The sequence below is a fragment of the Mauremys mutica genome, chromosome 13 (assembly GCF_020497125.1).
Source record: "Mauremys mutica isolate MM-2020 ecotype Southern chromosome 13, ASM2049712v1, whole genome shotgun sequence".
Lineage (NCBI taxonomy): Eukaryota > Metazoa > Chordata > Testudines > Geoemydidae > Mauremys > Mauremys mutica.
The window spans coordinates 35,732,264-35,738,355 of record NC_059084.1 but is presented as its reverse complement, the minus strand read 5'-3'; the positions used below and the strand labels follow the sequence as shown (position 1 = coordinate 35,738,355).

Here is a 6,092-nt window from a genome sequence, read left to right as displayed (position 1 = left end):
TTTCTGATTAACTACAGGTAATACAAGTGGGGTTAATCTATATTCTTACACATCTCAAATTTATTTACCTTAAATCCATAAAACATTACAAGGGAAATTAAATGCAGGTTATTATGTGACCTGCAAAATAAATACACTATCTGGAAGTATTGCTTAATCACAGTAGTGTAGTATGTAGGCTTATCACCCTTTCCTGCTATGTATAATGCCATCGCTACATAGGGATATTCTGCACTACATGTGCTATATACTGTACACATTATCAGTTGAACAATGACAGTGTGCCTAAGAGATACTGTCTATGCCCTACACCAGCTCTACATATGTGTTTCATAGAGTTGCTGGCTGTATAGTATCAGGAGATATCCATGTTCGTCTGTATCCACAAAAACAACCAGGAGTCTAGTGGCACCTTAAAGACTAACAGATTTATTTGGGCATAAGCTTTTGTGGGTAAAATACCTCACTTCTTCATGGCTCCATGCATTTTTACCCATGAGAGCTTAGTCTTTAAGGTGCCACCGGACTCCTGGTTGTATTTGTGGCTGTATAGTGTACATAAGGTAGCATTGAACAGTGGACATAGTGTGTGCTGGTCTACCTGGGAGCAATACTGAAGATGTTTGAGTACATAACATCTTTTCGGGGGGAGGGATAGCTCAGTGGTTTGAGCATTGGCCTGCTAAACCTAGGGTTGTGAGTTCAATCCATGAGGAAGACACTTAGGGATCTGGGGCAAAAATTGGTCCTGCTAGTGAAGGCAGGGGGCTGGACTCAATGACCTTTCAAGGTCCCTTCCAGTTCTAGGAGATTGGTATATCTCCAATTATTACCTTGCATTCACTATTAAAAACATGGCAACTACAGCACTTGCTTACACTGAACATTTGGAAATGTAACATGTGGAAAGTATGTGCATATAGATGGGTTTTAGGCCAGTATTTGGTCTGTTTTGAAAAAAGTGAGGTATGCGAACTACACGGGTTCTTCATGCAGGGCCTGATCCAAATCCTGATCAAGCTACTAGAAAGACTTCCCCTAACTTCAGTGGGAAATGGCGTAGGCCCTTAATTTACTCCTTCCATCAGTTCTGTTTCTCTCAATTGAAAGTAGGGAGCACCAGCATCCTCTGACCCACTAGCTTAGGGTGGACCACCAGCAAGTGCTCTGCAAACCTCCACTGCCACGCTACAGCTAAGGGCCACTGAGGTGTCATCGACACCTGGTAAAGGTACTGTATCGCTCGGTGTAGGGCGGGCTACCCTGGGGGTGTGCCCCATGGGGGGTAGCAATGAGGCCCCATAATGCTGCCTAATGAAGAGTGTGTTGCTAATGGCATTCCCGGGCGGAATGAAGTCTCTTGACGCTGGAGCGGGGCGGCGCGCAGGCCGGGCAGGCACGCTACAAGCCGCACCCTAGGGAACCCATACCGGCCGCGTGCGCACTGCCCCCACCGGGCAGATACACCGCGGCTCCCGCGGCGCGCGGGGCGCCCCCAGCGGCCGGCCAGCGCGGCGATCTGCCGGCACAGCAGGCCCGGCATCCCCGTGACCGAGGAGCCAATCAGGGAGCGTGGCAGCGGCGCGCCCGGCCGCCTTTCCCCACTTCCCTCAGTCGCCGCCGCCGCCCGGGAAGGAGGGAGAGCGTGGAGTGGGGGCAGCCCCAGCCGCCGCCGCGCTCCATGGCGATCCAGGGCTTGTGCGGCGAGGGCGGCTCGGAGCCCTTCTGGGTAAGAGCGGCCGCGCGTCCCCTGCCGCCGCGTGCTCCGGGGCCGGACCCAGCGCCCGGGGCTCCCGCCCGCCGCGGGTCCCCGCCCTCATGGAAGGGGCGCAGCCTTTCCCCCGGGTCAGGCCCTCTCTGGGAGGGTGCAGCCCCCTCTTCCCTTACAGGAAGGGGGTGCACGGGGGGTTGCAGGGCCCCAGCGGGAGCAGGTGCAAGGCCCTTGGCCCAAGAAAGGGGAGAGGCTCCCCCCACCCATCCAGCGGGAGCGCGGGGTATCAAGAGCTTGGCTGATGCCTGTTGTTGTTCCCTCGCCCTGTCAATAGTTATGTAAAGGGTTGGGGTGGTGGTGGTGGTGGTAAATGGGGTTGTGACTGATTAGTGGGGAGCGGGGGTTGTGCTTTTCTTGATGGCATAGGACTGTCTGCTAAACGTATTTACTCATTGCAGGAGCTTGGTAATTTCACCCAGGCTAAGCCTACTTTCAGTTTAGGTAGCTCCTAGGAGGCCAAGGGCGGCTCTGGCTGCATGAGGGGGTGGTGAGTGCACTTGCATTCTCAGGCTCTGCCGGTAAAGCAGCCTGTGCCAGTCATCACATACATAAGGCTTATGGAATAACAAGCCCTCACCTAAGGAGATTATGATGCCCAGAGCACGTTTATTGAGTAGCTGCCTGTTCTGTGCTACCGTAATTGTGATATCTATTAAGAGAAAAAAGTGCTTTTAATTATTACCTGTCTCATCGAGATTAGATTGTGTGTGTGTTAAGTAAGTATATTAGAATGGGTGGCGCTTGGTAGTATCTCAAAAGTTAAGTAGCAAAGGTTCCTCTATCTTTATTGTTGTGGTTTTCATGCCCCAAACTCTGATTTTCCTTCCACCTTTCTCTATACTACTGTTTTATGTTGAAATGCACTTTCAGTCTGGATATTTGAGTAATTAGGACATGGGCTACATTCCGTTCTCCAAATCATTACAGTATGGTTGGTTACATAGTTCTCTGCTATGTATTGTTTTTTAAATATTAATATTCTGGTAGCAAGTCAGAATCGGGGCTCCATTGTGCTAAGTGTACAAACACTTATATGTACATGGTCCCTGCCCTTAAAGCTGCTGTTAATGAATTTTTCTCTGGTTTTGCTTTCATTTGGTCTCTTGATCTAATCAGACATGTACAGTTCACTTGCCTGATGTCACTTTGAATGTAATGTAAACAAAGCAACTTTGGGTGTGAATAGAAGTTTATGGGAATGCTCTTCTTTATACCAGAGATAATAAAGAAAACACTTGCTTTGTGGATCAAGTGAAGCCCTAATCCTGAATGGGGCTTTCAATTGCTACTGCAAATATAGAATCCTAGATTCTAGTGCAGGGTTTCTCAAACAGGGGTCTCTGCTTGTGTAGGGAAAGCCCCTGACGGCCATCCAGTTTGTTTACCTGCCCCGATCGGCTCCCACTGGCCACGGATCGCCGCTCCGGGCCAATGGGAGCTGCTGGAAGCTGGGCGGGCTGAGGGACTTACTGGCCGCCGCTTCCAGCAGCTTCCATTGGCCCAGAGCGGCGATCCGCAGCCAGTGGGAGCCTCGATCGGCTGGACCTGCGGACGGGGCAGGTAAACAAACCGGCCTGGCCTGCCAGGGGCTTTCCCTACATAAGCGGCGACCGCTGTTTGAGAAACCCCGTTCTAGTGGCACTTCAACCTATCTTTCTATGATTCCAATTTATGTGGTATCTTGTAGACTCGATAAGTATTCAGGGTACTAGCCACAGAATAGAGTGGTGTGTACATGTGGCCATTGTAATAACTGTTTCCTGCTTTGTTCAGATAAATCACAGCTTTGAATTCTCACCTTCAGTCATATAAATAGATATAACTGACATGCTTTTTGTTGAAGGTTTGTAAATAGTTAAGGGTTTACTAGTGTTGAACTTGTAGTTCATTGGGAGTTTGCAAGTTGGGAACTTGCCTTGCTTACTGAAAAACAGTTGTGCAAGCTGGAGCAGTTGCTAAACCAACCTGCTTGAAGTGAGAGAGAGTTCCTGGGAAGATACACCCTTCTGAGGTAGTAATCTGTGTTACTCATCAGGTTATAATGGTAACATTAATGATTGCTGAAAATGTTACCAGTTTGCATTAAGTGCATTAGATTGTTTGTAGATGAGTTCAGAGGACTTTCTTTGGGCTGACTTGTAGTAGCTATTGAGCGTTTGCTTTTATTTCTACTTTTCCTGAAATTTTCAAGAGGTATTAAAATTGTGAGTGGGGCTTGAAAAATCCATTCTCCCATGGCAAGTAGGAAGCTTTCCCTGGTGTGTGCCCTCAACTTCTGCAGAACATAAGTTTTCATTTAAAAAAAGTCTCTAGTCCTTATGGTTGTGAAGGTAGCCTCCCACATGTGAGCCACTTGTGTACAATGCAGTGTGTAGGTATGGGGCATATCTTGATATATCTGCAGACATACCACTTCAGTGCCTTTTCTGCAGCTTGTAAATTTCCATTGCAGCAGAGAGTGAGTGGAGAGAAGGGTTGAGAAGCAGAGACTCAACACCCATGCCCTTGTAGTAGCTAGGAATCTACCTTGGAGCTAAGATAAAAGTGTAGTGTCTGTTCTTATCAGTTTAATATCTGATAGGTCCTTTATTTGAGGACTGTATGTTAAATTGATTTTTAAAACAAGGGGATGGAATAGGAGCTTGCTCTGTCCACCCCATGCATTGACCTGGTATTGCAGTGTCTCCAGGACCAGTGGGGGAAAAAAAAATATTGGCCTTTGGCTTTTGCCGTGCTTTGTTATTGCTATTGCTCTGGCTATTGGGTGTCTGGTAAAGTTTTCAAGCCCAATGCATGGATTTGGTCAGAAAGGGTGGGGAAGATACTGAAGGGTATAAATTGGAGAAGTGAAGTACAATATATAGAGAATGTGGAAAGGTGGCGCTAGAATGGACAATGTAAGAAAATAAAGGGAGAGAGAAGTGGCAATGCAGGGAGAGACTAAGGAAAGAGGAAAACAGTGAAAGAAATGAAGGAAAATATATTGACTATTAAAGCAAAGAGAAGAGAAATATAACAAAAGCAAGATACATTAGTAAGTAGGGCTAAGTGACTAGAACTAAAATAAAAAATCCATTAATTTCACATATTTGTCAACTCACGTATCAGCCAAATAGTATTTGAACAGATAATAAGCTGATTGGATACTTCAAGAGAGAATTTGTAAGATAAATAATTCAACAATACTGATGAAATTTGTTTGTTCTGTAGTGGTGTTTGTCTTGCTCAATAGCTGTTCAAAAATTATTCAGCAAATACATTATCTATCAATATTGGTGATATTCAACAAATATCTTGTTTTGTTGCTCAGCTATCCAAACATTGTTACATTAGAAAAAGTTTGACATTTTTACAGTTAAGCATATACATAATAAACAGCACACAACTGTTTTGTTTAAATAGCAGGAGATGTTGTTTGGTGGCAAAGAAAGAGAGTAGCTGTGGGGGGGTATTTATCCCCCCCCATCTATTATATTTGAGCAAATAGATATTGGGTACATTTTTAGAGTTTGTTACCTGATTTGGTTAGAAATAGGCACATGCATACAGTGTGTGAACTTTTTCTTTTTCAGGTTTGTAACTACCTGTTGACTTTTCTCATAACTTAAAATATTGCAAATGCAAAATGAAAAATTCAGTTATAGCGCTTATTTTCAGGATTGACGGGTATGCCTTTGTATCACTTTTTACTAATTAGTTGGGTAACATGCAATCACTTGGAGGATTTCAGACTCCCATGGTTCTTGGATTTGTTCCAAAGCATAAGTACTAGGACAAATTCTTTTTCTGCTTGGTCTTCTAAGCTGTGATCTGGTGGCCTTAATTAAAAAGGTAAAGGTTGCTTGTGATCATATCCTTTTTAGAGTTAATTTGCAGTCCTTTAAAAATTAATATTGATTGATGAATAATAAATTATGAATAGTTAAATATTTTTTCTTTTTGTGAATAAAGGCAGATTTCTTTATTGGTAAACTCTGCTGTTGGTATGTTTCTTTGGTGAGAATTCTGTCCATATTGTGAAATCCTTGACTTGAAAAAAAATGTGCAGTCATTTCAGTATTTTTCAAAAAATACAATTGCCAATGTGGAAAGGTTGATCCTTAGGGCTGACCATTAAAAAGAATCCTACTTGAATAGAATTTGTGGATCAGATAATTTTTAGGAAAAAAACTCAAAAGATTATAGGTTACATCCTTTCTGTTTGAAAGCTCTGGTAAAACATGAGCCCTGTCCGTGCGCTTATCTGTTGTGAAACAGTCTGTCACATTTTTTTCTTCAGTTACTTCAGGGAGTGAAAACTGAAATCAACAGGTTAGGTGGC

At 44.5% G+C, this 6,092-nt stretch overlaps 1 non-coding gene across 1 annotated transcript; it reads left to right on the top strand.

Moving 5' to 3' along the window:
• The first annotated feature begins 4,290 nt into the window (after positions 1-4,290).
• On the top strand, positions 4,291-4,476 carry LOC123348980. The gene has a single exon (XR_006573295.1). It is a non-coding gene; the product is annotated as a U2 spliceosomal RNA (small nuclear RNA).
• The last annotated feature ends 1,616 nt before the right edge of the window (positions 4,477-6,092 follow it).